General features: G+C 37.1%; 1 pseudogene; it reads left to right on the top strand.

Annotated features, from left to right (window-relative positions):
* The first annotated feature begins 18,444 nt into the window (after positions 1–18,444).
* LOC149227252 (F-box/kelch-repeat protein At5g15710-like) lies at positions 18,445–19,348 on the top strand (annotated as a pseudogene).
* Positions 19,349–19,631: the final 283 nt, after the last annotated feature.

The following is a 19,631-nucleotide window of genomic DNA, read 5'->3' as shown; positions in this document are numbered from 1 at the left end:
ATATATGTCATATTCTGTTACTGTAACTAGCACCAAATACCCAATGTCTTGATCCATAACTTGATCGCTCCCAAACTCTTACAATCTCTGTTAATTGTTGGAAAATGTGGGTTCTATTAGTATCAGGGATTCTAGGTATTGAAATACCTAACCGATAGGGTACAATATCCAAATGTCTTGATAATAATAACTTGATCACTTGAAACTCCCTCCAACTAGCTCCAAGTCATGGCTCCCATGTTATCCATTTGACCACGGGATGAAGCCAATGACTTTGTTCCCTAAATTTACAAACTTGTTCCATACAAATCTAGAAATGCAATGGGTCAATCCTTGAATTTCCAAAATTCTTCCACATAACTCTATAAATTTAATGGGTTAATCCTTAAATTCTCAAGGAAATCCCCAAATTTCTATGCTTTTAATAAATCTTCCAAGCATATTCCAAGGTTTGAAACCTTCGATGACTAGTCCCGGAATTTGTTCCAAGGAAAGTAGGTTAGAAAGGTAGGGTCGAAGTCTTAGCTTATGTCTACAGACTAGAAGGGAATTTGACAAGAATATAAGCTACCCAAGATATTTTTAAAAATTAAATGAAGACAAAACCAAATTTATTGCGAAAAACATTAACACAACAACAAAACTCAAACATGCAAACATAACCCCATGTTTACTCTAAGAAAACCTGAACACTGGGAAAATCCCAACTAATGGAATTCCATTAGATTCGTCAGCGAAACCATTGGCCAAGTCAGCCAAGTGATCCTTCACCGCTCACATCCCTTGGCTCATTATAATAGAGTCTTCACCTAACCTTTTAAAGGCTTCATTCATGAATCCATGGGCACAAAACCATGGGAAACCAAAAACCCATGGGCACAAAACCACTACTGTTGACCTAATAAGCATTGACTTTTTCCTTGAGTCAAGTTTACCTATCAATTCCCCCCTTAAGCCTTAACTTGGAGTTTCCCTTGACCAAATCCAACCAAATCAGCCAAGTGAGTTAGCCTCGTTCACTCTATCCCTTATCCCCCTCAAAGTCTATACCCAAGTTATCGTGCCCCTTATCACCTAGGTCTAACACTAGATTTTACTAGAAATTTCCGAGGGTTACACATGCCTTATGAGATCTTACAATAGTATGCCTATTTACATGCAATTTGAAAATTTGACTCCATTATAACAAAAAAAATTTATTGATCCAACATTTATGTTACAATCCTCTCACCTTAACACGCTGTGAGCCTCATACTCTTCTATTTAGAGATAATTTTCATGGCTACATATGTTAGGTCCCTATACTACTAGTGTAACCCATTATTGTTATTAGTGCAACCCCCTTATTATATCATTGTGCCCATGTAGTCCCCATATTGTTATTATTGTGCCCCATAGAATCCCACTATTGTTATTGTTGTGCCCTTACATTATTATTGTTATGTCGGCTCTCATTACATTATGACCCCTTAGACTCCTATATATAGAAAGGAGGCCTTCTCATTTGTATCATCCAAGAATTGTTCATCTATGTAATGTAAAGGAGGTTGCCCCCTCAAAGAGGCTAATTTTAAAGTCGTTGATCTATCTTTTCTATCTTTTTTGTAGCTAGTTTCATAAGATTTAGTATGAGAGCTTTGGATTCTAGGGTTTCGCTGCTCCAAACAGGTCATCGTGGAATTTTAACTATAACTTTTTCTCTACAAAGTTTCAGATGCTAAAAACAAATCTCGTTTGAGTAGAAATCGTTCTAAACCTCATGTCTAGATTTTAGATCTTGTCTCGCTATATTTTCGTAGATATGATATGAGGAAGTTAGGGTTTTTGTAAGCTCCAAAATTCCGTCGCAAACAGGTCATCATGGAATTTTCACCATAATTATGTTTCTACGAAGGTTTAGACTCTGAACGTAAAATGGATTTGATCCGAAATCTTGATGAAACTCGGGCGTGAATTTCAAATCTTGTTTCGCTATCGTTTCGTAGATATGGTCCAATACATTTAGTGTTTTTGCAGGCTCCCGAATTACATACCAAAAAGGTGACCTGGGAAAAATCATCATAACTTCCTCTCTGAGCATCGGATTAACATTTCACAATAAGTTTCAGAAAGAGGACAAAATTTTGTTCTCTGTGTATCATTTTCAGGTACGAAGGTTGAAACAATGACATGTGGAATGTCGTACAAGTTAGCTCTACTGAACCAATCTATAATCAAGTCATCGTAGGAGATTTGGCATTAGTCTTTATTTAAGAATCCAATATTGATTAGGATGGTGGGGTTATAAAGAGGACTCAGAGGGCTACCATAGGAAAACAATTTAGAACTTGAAAATCTGAAATTACAGAGTTACATTCGTTTAAATATCGAGCTCCTAAAAGAAAGAAAAATAATGACTTGAATCGAGAAAATAGAAACACCTAGTAAGCACAATTGGATGGATGATTTGAAGAATGCGATCAAAGCTAAGATAAATAGTTTTATATGTGCCATGGAAGCTAATATCGATGGTATGGAAGCAGATTTGAAGAAAGACATGGAAGATTTGAAGAAAGGCATGGAAGGTTTGAAGGAAGGTGGGACAAAGCTGCTACAAGAAAGGCCTCCTAATGATGAAAAGGTAGTAGAGGAAACTCATGATGAGAAAAAATAAATGTTAATCATGATTTCATAGAATCTAACATTGGATTGAAGACCCACCATATTCCAAAGATCGATATGAGCAAGTTTGATGGCAAGGATTCCATAACATGAATATTACAGATGGAGAAATATTTTGATCTACATGATGTGAAATTGTTATAAAAGGTACGTATTGCATCTTTATATTTAGAACCAAATCAATTTTTATGGTATAAAGGGATTTGTTCTCGTAAACCACTTGTCACTTGGTCAATTTTCATGGAGGAAATGATAGCACATTATGAGGATACAAAGAGCAACACCTTCTTTAGCCAATTGATAAATATCAAACAAAAGGGTCCAATGGCAGAGCACATTGAGGACTTCCAAACATTGAATATAAGGATAAATGATATTCTAGAGAAGTAGAGGATTGATGTCTTCATATGTACTTTAAAGGATAACATTCAACATGAGGTTCGTCTTTGGTAACTTGATTCATTGGAGAAGGCATTCAGGTTGGAAAGAAAAATTGAAAGCAAAATTATGGCAACAAAAAATCCTACCACTCACAATTATAAAGATGGAAGTGTTGTTGCTCCTATCCTTCCACAACCTACAAGGTTAACACCACAACAATTGGAAGAAAAAGGAAAAAACGACCTTCGTGACAGTTGTGATGGAAAATACACTAAAGGTCATAAGTGTGCTAAGAAGAAATTATTTTACATTGATTGTGAAGAGGAGGAAGAAAAGAATCAAAAAACGTCAAAAGAAGAGGATATACACAAGGAACCAACCCCAGAGAAAGAAGAAATGAATCTGGCCATATCTTGTAATGCATTGGCAGGAATTGCCACTCCTCAAAATCTCAAGATAGAAGGAAATATCAAGAATAAAAAGGATAAACTCACTTTCACGCAGAATCGAATGAAACAACAGGCAGATCAACATCGTAGCGAATGAAGTTTTGATATAGGCCACTGGGTATTTTTACGAATACAACCATACAAACAAATGTCCCTCAAGCAAGCTAAGAAGGATAATAAATTATCACCAAAGTACTATGGTCCTTACAAGGTGCTGCCAAAGATTGGTACTATGGCATACCAATTGGAGCTTCCTGCATCTTCCCGAATGCCCCCAGTTTTCCATGTTTCATGCTTAAAGAAGGTTGTAGGTGACAAGCTCCCATTTCAAACAATATTGTTGGAACTTGACAAGGAAGGAAAAATCATAATGGAACCTCAAGCAGTGACGGAAACAAGAACCCGGTAGCTACGAAATCGATCAATTTCAGAGTATCTCATCAAGTGGAAGAACTTACTCGCTGAAGATTCCACATGGGAGGATGAGAATTTTATATAGAAGTATCCATAACTACTCAAGCATTGAGGACAACACCTTTTTAAGGAGAGGGGCGTGTTAGGTCCCAATACTACTGGTGTAATCCCTTACTGTTATTAGTGCAACCCCCTTATTATATTGTTGTTCCCATGTAGTCCCCATATTGTTATTATTGTGCCCCATAGGAGCCCACTATTGTTATTGTTGTGCCCTTACATTATTATTGTTATGTCAACTCTGATTATATTATGACCCCTTAGACTCCTATATATAGAAAGGAGGTCTTGTCATTTGTATCATCCAAGAATTGTTCATCTATGTAATGTAAAAGAGGTTTCCCTCTCGAAGAGGCTGATTTTGAAGTCGTTGATCTATCTTTTCTATATTTTTATGAGTTGGTTTCATAACAAAATCTCACCAATAAAACTGTCATCTCATTGAAACATTTTTCCAAACACTTTGCGAGCATCCTTGACATACATTTCCATGGCTCTCGACCATGCTTTCCTGTGGCATAAAACATGCAAACCCTCTATCTCTCTCACATGTTGTATTTTGTAATCGATACAACATTGTTCCATAATATCTTCATTCCACTACAGTTGTTTCATGCAATGGTCGAATAATAGCATTATTCACGATGTCTTATGCTCGGAATTATCAAGCTTCTATAACATCATTGTGATCTTCGCCAATTGTTGTTGGGCATTGGAGCACATGCTCCCAATAAGTGAAAAATTATAATTGCAACATATAATTCCTGACGATATCACTCTCTCCTTGGAGCATAAACTCCACTCCTTAAGGTATAAAATCCTGATAGTGTGATTGGTAGGATCCTTTGCAACAATCATTCCAATGAGACTCCCATAATAGTTTACCATATAATATCTAAGAAGGTTCCACACTTCCTTTTCACTATGGCTCTCCTCATGTGACCCTATCCCTAGTTGTATCTTCACCTGATCCCCTATTGTACTATCGAATAATGCATTGCTCACATTAATTTCACCTACAACCATATTGATGGGCCCATTTATCTCCTTGCCAATAATTTCATTCACTCATGGCCACCAGAGTTGACTCGAATACTACAATTCAAATGGCCCATTCTCCACTCCAGTTGTCTTTATAAATGTCTCAACCACATCGAGTTTTGTCCTCTACAAGAACCTATCTTGCCTTCATTAGATTGCACTTGCTTCCAATGAAGATTTTCATAATTCCCACATCAAGTAAATGCAAAGTTCTTCTAGGCAATGATAGATGTTTCGAAAAGTCTTGTACCTGTCGTTGTGATATGAAAATGTTTAAGCTTTGAACTATACCTAACTAGTCGTGCACTTTAATCTCCTTTTTTATTTAGACAGCCTCCACATGGCTCCTGTCCTCTATGTTCCATAGTGAGGTAGGTTCCTTTGAATTTCTTCAACTATAACTTTCCACTCTATCTTCTACACAAATCTCATAAAAAAATGGTTTTCCAAGTATCCTTTATGCATCGGTCACACACAGGCACAATTCTTCACATTTTTCACTAGGAAAAAATAACCCTTGGCAATAGAGATGTCCCCCTAAATCCACACTCAGATCTGATACCATCTTAGAAATTAACCAGAGAGAAAACCAAATTTACTAAGATAAACATTAACGCAACCACAAAACTCAAACACACAATCATAACACCATGTTTACACTAGGAAAACCCCAACTCTAGGGAGTGATCCAACTAACATAATTCCATTTTATATCTTGGCCAAAACCCTAGCCAAACTAGCGAAGTGAGCCTTCACTATTGGCATCCCCTGTCCCATTACAATAGAGTCTTCACCTAGCCTTTTAAAGGCTTCATCACATAAATCCATGGGAACAAAACCATGGGAAACCAAAAAACAATGGACCCAAAACCACTATTGTTGACCTAGTCAACATTGACTCTTTCCCAAAGTCAAGTTTACCTAATAGATACTTCTTGAAGCTATAGATATCTTCACCAACCATGGGGGTACCCATATACTTCATCTCTCAAGCATAAACCGACCAATTCTCAAATGAATTCAAAGAAGTCATTATATATAATTTCCCTCCTATAAAGCCTCCATGCCTTCTCTCTCAATCTAGGGTATCCTTACAACTAATCAACAATCCAATTAGGTGTACATCATGGATTTTAAACCTCCAGTTGGCGTTGTAAATGGGAAAGCACTTTCACTTAAAGGAAACTTCAATCCCTTTAAGAGGCTTCCACCATTCAAGAGTTCCTTTGTGAATTCAAGAGTTCCTTAGTGAACTCTATAGTACTTTCTTTTAGCTATTTTGAGAGAAATACTTCTTTTGAGTCTCCTCTTTGAAATGAAAGCTTCTACTCTTACACCTAATTCCACACCAACAATGACTTTCTAATTAACACAAACATTTAACTCGGGTCTTTTTTATCTAACCAGTCCTAACCAAACTCACTTGTTAAGACTCACAAAGGGCCTTTCATACCAAAAAAAACCATCACAAAGGGCCTTTCATATAAAAAAAAACCATCCTAGTTTTCCACGGAGTTGAGGAGTCATCCTCCCCTATGTTCTTAGTCTTGACTTCATATAAGATAAGGCCTATAGAAATGATGAAGTATTAACCAATACCAGGACTAACATCTAACAATCCTATTCTCTTACAAACACATGATAGGAGCATATAAGGATCCAAAAGCAAGAATATGAAGGCTATATAGCCATTAAAACCAAATTTATCATTTCATTTCATAAACAACATTGCATAGCCCATAATACTCATTCAGAAGACAAAAACATAACAAGTACAAATCATTAACATCCTTTCTTTTTCATTAATAGGATTTAGATTAGAGAGATGCATCCCACAAGGTTACTTATCTAATCTTAATTATTCGTTTAAGACCTCTAGTCCCTACAAGCGTGCATAGATTATCTCACAAACCATGTTTCATTTGAACCCTTTGAGAATTTTTTATGGAAATATTTGTAGAATATCAAGGTATCTTCGAAACTGGTGAAATTGACAAAACAATACCCTAGGTTGCACCTATTTTTGAAATCAATTGTTAAGTACACAAAATGGAAGGAAGACTCAACTTCATCTGAGCCCACACTAGTGAAGACACTTTTCATTGTCATTGTGGAGAACTAGTAGGGAAGCACTTATCCGGAAATTAAACCAATGAACACTTTGGGTGTCAAGACATCTATAGTTTGAATTGCAACATGGTTGACAAAGTCTCCAAAAATTGCAAATGTTACCAACATTGTTGAACCAATAGAAACACCCTTTCCAATGGCGATAGTAGTGTTTTCAGCTGCATCAAGGGCATCATTCCTTTCATGGATCTTATGACTCATGCCAACCATCTCAATAATTCCACTAGCATTGTCACTTATGGGTCCAATATATACATCAGTGACCAATCACTATTGCAATTTTTTTGAGCATGAACAAAGAAGCTACTGCAATGCCATACATGGAAGCCAGAGTAAAACTGATAGAAATTGTTAGAAATACTAACAAATTGTATCCCAAATCCAACCCGGATATAACTTTAGTTGCCTCTCCCACAATGCCAATGGCCATCACTACTACATGGATGGGCTTAGAGAATGTTCCTCTCAACCTTGCCAACAAGATCAACACATGCATATGTTGTTTTGGTGTAAATACCATCAACTATAGTGCCATAAAAGAACCTCTCCAAAACCATAACAACCCTAGCACGAGACAGAGAGTAGGAAAACTAATAAAATTTACAATAAAAACTAAAAAAATTACAATGAGAAAGTACCCCAGCATAGGAAACAAACCATAAGCAAACGTATATGGCACACAAAGTACTATAAAAAAAAACCTTTACAAGTATTGGTGATAGAATTCGGCGAAGAGCTCATAATCCAAGTAAGCGAGAAAACCCATTTGTTTTAACTTCTAGAACTTTATTCACGAGTTGTCATCTATAAGGGTCTCCACTTAACTCAAGAGTACCAATTTCATCCATATTTTGAGAAAAATATAAGCCGAAAATCCCAATCATGATAGAGAAGAACTACAAGAATTTCATCCATTGGAACCCGCAAAGGGACTACCACCAGAATATTGAACAAAAATTTGATCAAAACATACATCACGATGGTCCATAACATACATTAGAAGAATACAACCTTTCATGACCATTATATACCATTTTAAGAACTGCGTGAAAAGAACTATGAAGCTGTGAACTCTTAAATAGTCTATTAAATATCCAACTCCAGTTGCTACAACCCAGATGAGATAACATTGATATTATTGAAGGCATAAAGATCATTGCACTTAATGCCATGGGTAATTGGAAGCTATGGAATTAACTGAAACGAACAGAAAATCTGATTCAAAATGACATCAACTGAAACGAACAGAAAACAATAACAATATACCTCTGGCCTCTGGCTGCAGCGATCCAAAGTTCAAACACATTCGTTTAGCTGCAAATTCGTCCAGTCCAAAGCGAGGGAGTTGAATGAATGCACGAGAGAAATTTGATGTAAAATGAGGATCTGTTAGACTGCAGATTGTGATCTTCTTTAATCACCTTTAAAAGATACCAGGGTTTGGCTTCCTGGGTTAAAATACCACGGTTTGGCCGGAGGATAAGACAGAGAAATGTCCACAACCGTGTTTCTCTAGTGTCGGGTGGTAACCGACAATGGTAACCGTGTTCAAAGCGAGGGAGTTGAATGAATGCAGGAGAGAAATTTGATGTAAAATGAGGATCTTTAATCACCTTAAATACATAACAAGGTTTAGGGTTCACGCGCTAAAAAGGAAAACGGGGCTAGGGTAGGAGCATAGTTCCCCAATCTCGTTTCTCGTGTAGATTGCAGAATTCTCAGAATCAAAAATAATTGATCTCGTAGATTAGATTTCCTGAATCCGCAATCCACGTAAGATGAGCAAGTGACACGATGATTTAAAAAAATGTTAAAAATATCCACAATCGCATTTGTTTTATTTCTCCCATGGTAATGATTGCATTATTTCCAACTCTATACATCCCCCTACGGACCTCAGGGCACGGACACTCTGACATCTATTTAATTTTGGGCAAACACTTTCTGGTTAATAGTGATGAATGACACATTCAAAGTTGAACGTACGAAGCTGTCAAGTTGTACATCATATTCTATACTGCGCGCCGAGCTCGCATAATCCAATTTAATTAGTACCATGGTTCTTAGATTCCAACCCTCTTCCACATAAAGTTGAACTGATGTTGATAGGCACAGGGAGGGTCGATATTCCTTTGCTTCTGGTTATCAAAAGTAAAGAAGATGGCGATAAAGTTGGTGGGTGAATGGCACATTCAAAATTTAAAGTACAAAATTGTCTGGGGATATCGGTCGGAATTTGGATTTCTTTGGATTAGTGATTGATATTTTAATAATAAATTAATTTTTTATTCAAAAAAATTATTTTTTAATAAGATAATTATGTTTAAAAATTTCATATATTTATTATAAAAAAAAATTTTATATATTTATCATAAAAAAAACCAAAATGGTTATATAACACAGATTTTTTTTATTCATAAAAAATTCTTTTAAAAAATTATTTTTCAAATTTCATATATTTATTATAAAAAACCAAAATGATTATATAACACACATGACTTATTAAATTTTGAATTTTGGTTTGAAATTGTATAGAAAACACTATAATAAAATCTTCAGAAATGGAAATTAAATGTTCTTGATCTATGCATGCCATAGCATTTGTATATATGAGATATGACTAAAGAGATCTAAAAGAGACTTTATGGGACATATAACATGACCAACATAATAAAACTATTGAATGTTATCAATAAGAACTCAAAAGTAGATTAATTAATACGATTTATGTTGTGATTTACATAATTTAATACATACTATTGGATCTAAAAGATAAAATATATATTTTTCATAGTATATTTTGGCATTGGATCATAGGATATACACTAATATTAACAAGATTGAATGCATAGTATGTGAATCTTTTAAAAAATAAAAGACTAAACTTATAATAAATGGATGCTTTATTACTAGAAGAATCACCAATTCCAAAAATTGGGTTTTCAAGAAAAAACAACAAATACAACAACAACAAAAATCTTATTTTCTTGGACAGATTTGACACCCACCTCTCTTATGAGTTGTTGAACACTCAATGAAAAGCCAAAATAATAAAATCTTATTAAGGTTTCGACGATTGCCTCGTGCAATGCAATGTTGCTTCAAAGGTCTCCAAATATATTGGTGGGTAAACTAAAAACTACATTGAATCAACTTTTGACATTCCTTCATCAAATTTTTGAGCTCTTTATTAAACATTAATAATATGCTTTTAAGGTTTCTGAAAGTATCACACCAGATCACATTGGCATAGTAACACGAATCATTATTAAATTTGTACTTTTTTACTATGAAATCTCCTTGATAAATTCCAATATACTCACTCCAAAAATCTCTCTCTTGTATTTGAACAGGTTTTATTCAAGTCTACAAGTCCGAAGGCCATTTGACTCGTTTTGAAGGGATTTAATGATCCAAGATATTTTGCTTATAGATGTATCAAAGAATTACACGGATAAATTACAGCGTAACCATAGAAATTTGATGTGCACATGAGAGAAGAGGAGAAACACATAAAAGCATTAAAGAAGATAAGAGACTTGATAACGAAGTTCGTCCAATTTGGACTACGTCTCTGGGCCCTGCTCAATCAATGGGGAGGCCTTCATTCATTAAGTGGCATGAGAAAGAAGAGTACAATCAACATTTACAAAAAGGAGTCTTATACCTCCAATCTAGAAAATGGCCAAAAAATAGAATGCTCTGTTGTAGAAACTGGCATCACCATTGAGTTCATGTCGCCGACATGTGAAAAATCGATATAAAACTTTCCCAATTCTGACACTGGACCAAAACTGACCTACTGGAAAATCTGCTCAGGCAAAGTTCCGCCCCCTGTCACAGCCCTGCTCACGGTTTTGCCTCCTGCAAATCATATGTCTCGAAATACGTGTGCGCTCTCTTCCCCCAGGAGCACTGTGCAAAAGTCTTGATATAATGTTTGGTGGGCGAATCAACCAAGGAAGGTCGTTGGGCGCATTGGCAAACAAGGAAACTCGTTGAGGGGGGTCAAGGGATCAAATCCTGCCCCTCCCTTTTTTAATGCATAACAGTTATAGTTTATTTAAATGGGAGGAGGGTCCGCCGGTATGGTTGCCCGCTCCCCTAAACCTATGTCGTTGCCTCCGTATAAGTTGAGTGTAGTGTGTAATCAGAGGTGGGTCCGCTGATCCCAGTGTCCCGCTCCCCCAAATCTCCGACGATTTGAATGTGAGGTGGAGGGGCAGCGGGGTTGACAGCCCGCGCCCCCACCACATGCGTATATTTTTTTGTTGGTGGACTCCCGGGGGTGGTGGGGTCATGGCTATCCACCCCATTTAATATCATTTTTGTTATGGAGGTTCCAGGGGCGGGGGGGTCATGGTCGCCCACCCCATATTTGTTTATATTTTTTTATTTAAAAATAAATAACCACCACCCACTTAGGAATTTTCCAGAACCTTAGGTGATATTAGACAAATTAACGGACCCACAATTTCGCCTAGAAAATTGGTCAGATTCCAATGTTGGAATCTTGCCAAATTGCGCCCTTCTTAAGCCTGTCACATGGGTAAGTCAACCCCAAACTTTGACTGCCTCTATCTTCTTCATACGGAATCGGATTGGAGTGTCATTCGTGCCATTGGAATCAGGGCGACGATGTCAAGGTAATCGACTTTCTGCCACTTTTAATTTTGAGCCTTTTTCATGCCACTAGTGTTTGGAGATCTACTTGGATCAATTTGATAATTATTCTTTCAGTTTTTCTTGCCAACCTAAATGCCTTCTCCAATGAATCAGGTTCCCAAAGGCGAACCTCATGTTGGATGTTATCCTTTAAAGTCCCTATGAACACTTCAATCATATGCTCCTCTAGAGTATCTTTTACCCTTATATTCAATTTTTGGAAGTCCTCAATGTGCTCCATCATTGAACCCTTTTGTTTGAGATTTATCAATTGGCTAAAAAAAGTGTTGCTTTTTGTATCCTCATAATGTGCTATCATTTCATCCATAAAAATAGCCCAAGTGAAAATTTGTTTACGAGAGCAAAGCCATCGATACCATACAAACTGATTTGGTTCCAAATATAAAGTTGCAATGTGTACCTTTTGTGTGTTTTGGAAATTATGGAGATCGAAAAATTGCGCCATCTGTAGTATCCATGTTGCGGGATCCTTACCATCAAACTTCCTCATATCGATCTTTGGAACATGGCGTTTCTTCGATCCAACGTTAGAGTCTATGAAATCATGATTAACATTTATTTTTTTCTCATCATGAGTTTCCTTTACTACCTTTTCGCCATTAGTAAGCATTTCTTGTAGAAATTTTGTCAAATCTTCCATCTTAGCTTTCACGCCTTTCTTTAAGTCATCCATATTAGCTTCCACGCCATCCATCTTAACTTCTACGCCTTTCTTTAAACCATCCATCTTAGCTTCCACGCCATACAAATTAGCTTCTACTTCTTTCTTTAAACCATCCATCTTAGCTTCTGTCACTTTTTGTGCGAGTGAAATTTGTTGCACTTGTTCTCGTAATTTTGATATATCATGTTGCATTTCTTCCTCTTCTTCATGAGTCATGCTAGAGATTTCAGGTTGCTTACTAGGTGTTTCCATTTTTTTTCTTTGGGGCATCAATTACTGATAATAATTATTCACTATGCCCTTTGAATTCCTTCAAACTAATTTTTCAAACCAAACTTATGCAAAAATTTAAAAAAACTACACACCTTTTTTCACTTTGTAGGAGCTCAATATTGAACAAATGTAACTCTGTAATTTTGGATCTCCAAGGTCTGAAATTGCGACCTGCAGTATCACTCTATGCCCTCTTTCTAATGCCACCAGTTTGATCGAAATTGGATTCTCCAAGAAAGAGTTATTCCCCACCTCCCAAGATGACCTGATTATATACTTATTCAGTAAAGCAAACATGTACGAAGTTCCACGTGTTACTGTTTCGACCTTCGAATCTAAAAACAATATACAAAAACGTACAGTCCATCCTCTTTCTGAATCTTCTTACGAAATTTCAATCTGATGCTTAGAGAGAAAGTTATGACGATTTTCCCAAGGTCACCTGTTTAGAATATAATTCTAGAGTCTGCAAAATCCCTATCTTCCTCAAATTATATTTCCAAAAATATAGCGATACAAGGTCTGAAATTTGGACCAAAGCTTCACCAAGATTTCAGCTCAAATGGGTTTTAATTTTAGAGTCTGAACCTTCGTAGAAAAAAAATTATAGCGAAACTTCCACGATGACATGTTTGAGATGAAATTATGGAGCTTGCAAAAACCCTAACTTCCTCAGATCATAGCTCCGAAAATATAGCGAGACAAGATCTGAAGTTCGAACCCAAGGTTCAGACCGATTTCTTCTCAAATGGGTTTTTTGTTTAGCTTCTGAAACTTCGTAGCGAAAAAGTTATAACGAAAATTCCATGATGACCTATTTGGAGAAACGAAACCCTAGAATCCAAATCTCTGATACCAAATGTTATGAAACCAACTTACAAAAAGATAGAAATCATAGATCAACGACCTAGAAACAAGCTCTTCAAGGGGGCAACCTACTTTACATTACACAAATGAACAATTCTTGGATGATACAAATGACAAAACCTCCTTTCTATATATAGGAGTCTAAGGGGTCACAACATAACCAAAGCCGACCTAACAATAATAATATAAGAGCACAAAAATAACAATAGTGGGCTTCTATGGGGCACAATAATAATAATATGGGGACAATAGGGGCACAACAATAACAATAAGGGATACAATGAAAATAGTAATGGGGGAATCACTAGTATTATAGGGACCTAACATCCCACAACTTAGGATGTTTTCCACAATAGCCTCACAACAAGTGTACCATGGTGCGGTTGACAACCTCTGTTTGTCCGTTAGTCTGTGGATGAAATGTCATCCTTCTTTTCAACTTGGTGTCCATAATCTTCCACAAGCTGGTCCAAAACTCTTCGATAAAGCGAGAGTCCTGATCTGACACAATCGATGTGGGCAACCCAAAATGGACCCAAACATGCTGAAAGAAAAGATAAGTAGTCTGCTCTGCAATGATCTACTATTTACAAGGCATTAAAATACACATCTTACTAAAACAGTCAACGATGACATACAAATAGTCATGACCTTTTCTAGACAAAGGCAAACCTCCTACAAAATCCATCGACACACTTTCCCATGGACGACTCGGAATAGGGAGTGGTGTCTAGAGCCCGAGCTTTCTATTAGAGGGCTTTGAAACAGAACACATCAAACATCCCTTTACATAGAGAGTCACAATGTTGTTCATATGAGGCCAAAAGAAAAATCTTTGTACATGACACAAAGTTTTTTCAACACCAAAATGACCAGACACAAGGGAGGTATGGGCCTCCCAGATTACATGTACCCTTTCCCTTATGGGTATGCACAATTTTCCAAGGTGATACAACAGTTTTCCCTGCAAGTGATAGTTTTCCACCTGTGAACCATGGGTTAGTTTTTCATAAATCTCCTTAAATTCATCATCGTTAGCATATTGTTCAGCATAACTTTCAAAAGATAACGAAGCATTATGCAAAATAACAGAAGGAAAAATAGGAGGTTCAGATAGCATATCGGCCAATTTATTGCTATTGCCCTTCTTATACTTTATTACCAGATGAAATTGCTGAAGAAAACCCATCCACCTGAAATGACGAGCTTGTTGCAACTTGGTTTGTGACTGAAGATACTGCAAGGGCTGATGATCCATATGGATGATGGTCTCCTTGCCGATCAGGTAGTGTTTCCACTTTTTCACACTCTGGACTAAGGCATATAACTCCTTGTCATAAGTGGGATAGTTTATCACAACCTGAGATAATTTCTCTGAATGGTAACATATCGGCTTCTTTTGCTGCATCAGTACAGCTCCCATGGCATATCCGCTAGCGTCTATCTCGATCTCGAATGGCTGTTGGAGATCTGGTAAGGCCAAGACCGGTGCGGTGCTGATCTTTTCTTTCAATGTTTCGAAGGACTTCTACTGCTTTCCTCCCCATTGAAAGACTTTCTTTACACTTGTCAGTGTGTGTAAAGGTGCTGCAATAATAGAGAAATTGGCAATAAATCTCCTCCAATATTGTACTGCACCCAAAAAGTTGTGAACCTTGGTTACACTAGTAGGCTTAGGCCAATTTACAATTGCTTCAACTTTAGAAGGATCAATTTTTAACTGACCATGACCAACAATATGACCTAGGTAAACCAAAGAGGTTTTCCCAAACTCACACTTTGACAATTTTGCATAGATTTTTTCTTTTCTCAATATATCAAGCACTTTCTTTACATGGCATACATGTTCATTCCAGTTTTTACTAAAGACAAGAATATATCTAGATATACAAGAACAAATTCATCAATGAAAGGCCTAAAGAGATTATTCATGACCCTCATGAAAGTGGTTGGAGCATTGCATAGTCTGAATGGCATCACCATCCATCCGAACAACCCCTGTTTGGTCTTGAAGGCGGTTTTCCAGACATCCTGCACCGCAATTCGGACCTGGTGATAACCACTACGCAAATCCAATTTGGTGAAATAGATAACATTCCTTAATTGATCTAGTAAATCATCACTGCGCGAGAGAGGGTAACGATTTTTCACCGTGATTTTGTTTAGTGCTAGGTAATCCACGCACATCCTCCATGTGCCATCTTTCTTTGGCACTAAGACAATCAGTGATTCGCACGGAGAAGTGGTCGGTCTGATGACCCCTTGGTTAAATAGTTCCTGCACCTATTTTTTGATCTCCTCCATATCAATAGTCGACATCCTGTACATGACACTATTTGGTAAAGGAGCGTCATGCTACAAATGGATCTCATGTTGGATTTCCCTCTTGGATTTCCCCCTTGGTTCTTGAAACATCTCATCATAGTTAGAAATTAATTCACATAATTCCTTTTTATGCACATGATCACAACCACGGAAAGCATCGGATAATTATTCATCCTCCCCCCTCACAACCATAAGCATGCAACCCTTACTGGAATTCACCAACCTCTTCATTTGTCCTGCACTTACAAGGCTGGCATTGATTTTAGTTTGATGAGCCCTTACAATATATTCTACCCCATATTTTTTGATTTGGTATTTATATCATATATATATGGACTCCCTAACACCATGCCACAGATATCCAACGGTATCACATCAAGTTCTACCTCATCCACTAACTTAGAAGTGATCACAAATTTAACCTTGCACTACTTAGTTACATTCAATTTTGCTTTATCATGTATCCATCCAAGCGGGTAAGGTTCTGGATGTGATTTGGTTTCTAATCCTAGCTTCTTTACCAAGGACTCTGAAATTAAATTTGCTTGGGATCTAGTATAAAATAGAGTTTCCACTTTTCTATGATTTATGACAACTCTAATATGAAATAACTCAATTCTCTTTCATTCATTAGGAAGAGACTCATCTATTGAACTAGTGCTTTCATGTGATTCAGAATTAACATGAGGTGTAAGAGTACCTTTTGTTCCTACTATCATGATCAATGCTTCATCTCTAGAATCGGATCCAAGGTCTTGCTACACAGTTGCCACTGTCTTTTGCTTTCCTTTTCCTCCATACTTCTTTGGTCTCTTTTCCGGGTACAATTTCCAACAATGATCGTCGTCATGACCTTCCTTTTTGCAGTGAGTGCAATAAGGCCTTTCTCCTTCATCTTTCTTGGTTGATGTCGTCCTCTTCTCCTTTCCCTTTCCTTTCACTTTGGGTTTGCCATTTGGAGGTTTAAAAGGTGGTTTCTTGGAATGATCATCTCTTTCATTTTTTCCCCTATTCTCAAGATGAATGGCCTTTACACTGGCCGAGTCAATAGTAGTTGGTTCAAACAATAATAATGAATGTCTAATGTAACTATGTAATGATCCAATATACTTAGTTACTACTTCAGGTGAGTCAAGTGCAATGCCCAAATTAAGTGTTTGTTTTCTAAACTCCTCAGTAAAGCTTTGAACATCCTAGCGTCTGCCTTGCCTTAAGTATTGCCAATCCATTAAGGCTTTTTGCTTATAACCTAAGGGATAAAATTGTTCCTTTAATGCAGAAATAAAACTGGGCCATGAGGAAAGAAGATTACCCACACTATAAATATAGATCATCAAAAATATGATTTTTAAATTTAAAAACATATCATAATGAAAATTACATTAAAAAAATAAAAATAAAATAATTAGGCCGATAGGCCTTCCTTTGAGTGAGATTTTTTGTCTATCTTTTGTTTCTATGATTGACAGCTGGCGTGCACCTTCAACTGGCATATGGTTGAAATCTGTCATGCAACTCCATTTCTGTTTCTCCTCTTCAGCTTTCTGCTCTTCCTATTCTCTTCCACGACCATTTTTGTTCCTCCTCTTTCCGCTTTCTGCTCTTCCTGTTCTCTTCCACGCCCTGCTGCAATAATGTTTTCGGGCTCTTCCACGCCCTGCTGCAATAATGTGTCTCGTTTCTCCTATGCACTTTGTTGTGCATGACCTAGCCCTCAGTTATTTAGTATACCCTATTTACAGCTCCGTTTTCTTGTTCAGAAATTGTTCGCTCAGGTGCTCAGAGTTCTTTTGTTCAAATTTCAGGTTAGTGCTCTCAAAAATGGGTTTTCTGATCCCATTCTCTCCCATTTTTATTCCACCATTTTAATCTCAGTCCAGTGTTTTGTTATGGGTTTTTTTATGGCAGGTACAGGTTAAATCAGTTTTCTGCATCGAACAAATTAGATTTCTTCCTTGAAGTTGTAAGCCTTGCAGGTACCTGTGTAGCCCATTTTCCTGGTTCCTAGTTGTATTAAGTATTTGCTTGGCATCTGCACTCTAAATATTAACGGTATTGAAATTTTCATTAAAACCTCTGAACCTCCTACTGTCAATGGCGACAATGAAGAGCTTGCTTTCCTAGAGGTCGTTGAAAGGGTTTTTAAAAGATTTTCTGAACCATTTCATCCCTTTCAACGCTATTTATGTACATGTTTAGATGGTTTACGTATTTAGTGGCAGGAGAATGAGGGCTCAGTGGCTGCTGAATCAATTAATTGAAAGTATCCTCCCACTTTGGTTGAAACATGGGTTTCACCTTCTGGAAAGAATCTTGCTAATCCAAAATCTCCTATTTTAGCATGAAATTTGTCATCTAAAAGTATATTGGGACATTTGATATCTCCGTGTATAATGCGGACATCGGAATCCTCATGTAGATATGCAAGTCCTTGTGTTATGCCCACTATAATCTTCAAACGATTTTCCCAACTCAAATATAGGTTGACTATGTACTGTTGTGCCCTGGTTATTTACAGTCTCTAAATACAACTGCAGGGACTGCTGCTATGCTTATAATCCAAATGTGAATAGATGGTATTCAATTCCTCTTTGTTTTCTTCCCCCGTCCATTCGTTTTCCTGTGGCAGCAATTGGTCAGCAACTCCTTATCAAGGGGAGCTCGACTGGATCACACCATCTTGCAGTATGTAATCCAATAGCAAAGAAATGGAGGCTGCTGCCTGCATTGCACCATCCTCGTTTGAATCCGTGCATTTGTGGAATTGAGAGCAAATTTGGCCCTACTGACAAATATGGCTGTGACGGCAGCTTTCAGGTCATTGTAGTAGGCGGGTCTTCGCAAAATGGTAACAGCTATGAACCCACAATAGAAATTTATGATTCATGCACTGATTCATGGCATGTGATTGGAGAAGTCCCCTGTGAATATGCTGTGAGGTTGGGTGTGTGGACACCCAATGACAAAGTCTACTGTAATGGAGTTATCTATTTCCTCACATCTGTTAGACCTTATAATATCATTGCATTTGATTTAGTGAAGGGTACTTAGAGTGAGGTCATGGTGTCAAGGCCTCAACAACTCATGTGCTCCTTCCTTATAAAGAGAAGAGGTCGGCTTACTCTTGTGGGAGGATTGGGTTCTCCCAAGAAGTGTAAATGCTTGAATATCTGGGAGCCGCAGGGGGATGGGTGGCCGGAGATTGAAACGATGCCTGGTTTAAGTCTTCAATAGATTTTTTGGAGAGAAAGCTGATTTTGATTATAAGTGTGCTGGCAATGGGGATTGCTTGTATTTTTTCAGGGATTATCATTCAAATATATTGGTGTGTGAAATCTTTGAGAATCAGAGGTCTAATTGGAGATGGATATCTTGCTTCACTTCTGTTGGGTCATAGTTTCCAAGATAGGCATGGGCTTGTACTAGAAAGAACATGTCGACATCCTACTAACTTGTGTCATTAAAGAACAAATGCATGAGATTATTTCAGAACTTTATCGTGGAGTATGCAACAGACAACAATCATGGAAGGTCATGACATACAAGATTTTGAGTCATATATTATTAGTGTTCCCCTTTTAAAGACAATATTGTTATTTTTAGGGCTTGTCTAGAATGCCAGATGTTCGTGGGAAAATAGAAAATTAAATCTCTACAATTGAAGCCTATAAAAGTTCAAG

Source organism: Pinus tabuliformis, chromosome J (assembly GCF_031772625.1).
Source record: "Pinus tabuliformis cultivar Carrire ecotype Pingquan chromosome J, CPIR1, whole genome shotgun sequence".
NCBI lineage: Eukaryota > Viridiplantae > Streptophyta > Pinopsida > Pinales > Pinaceae > Pinus > Pinus tabuliformis.
This window is presented reverse-complemented; position numbering and strand designations above follow the sequence as displayed.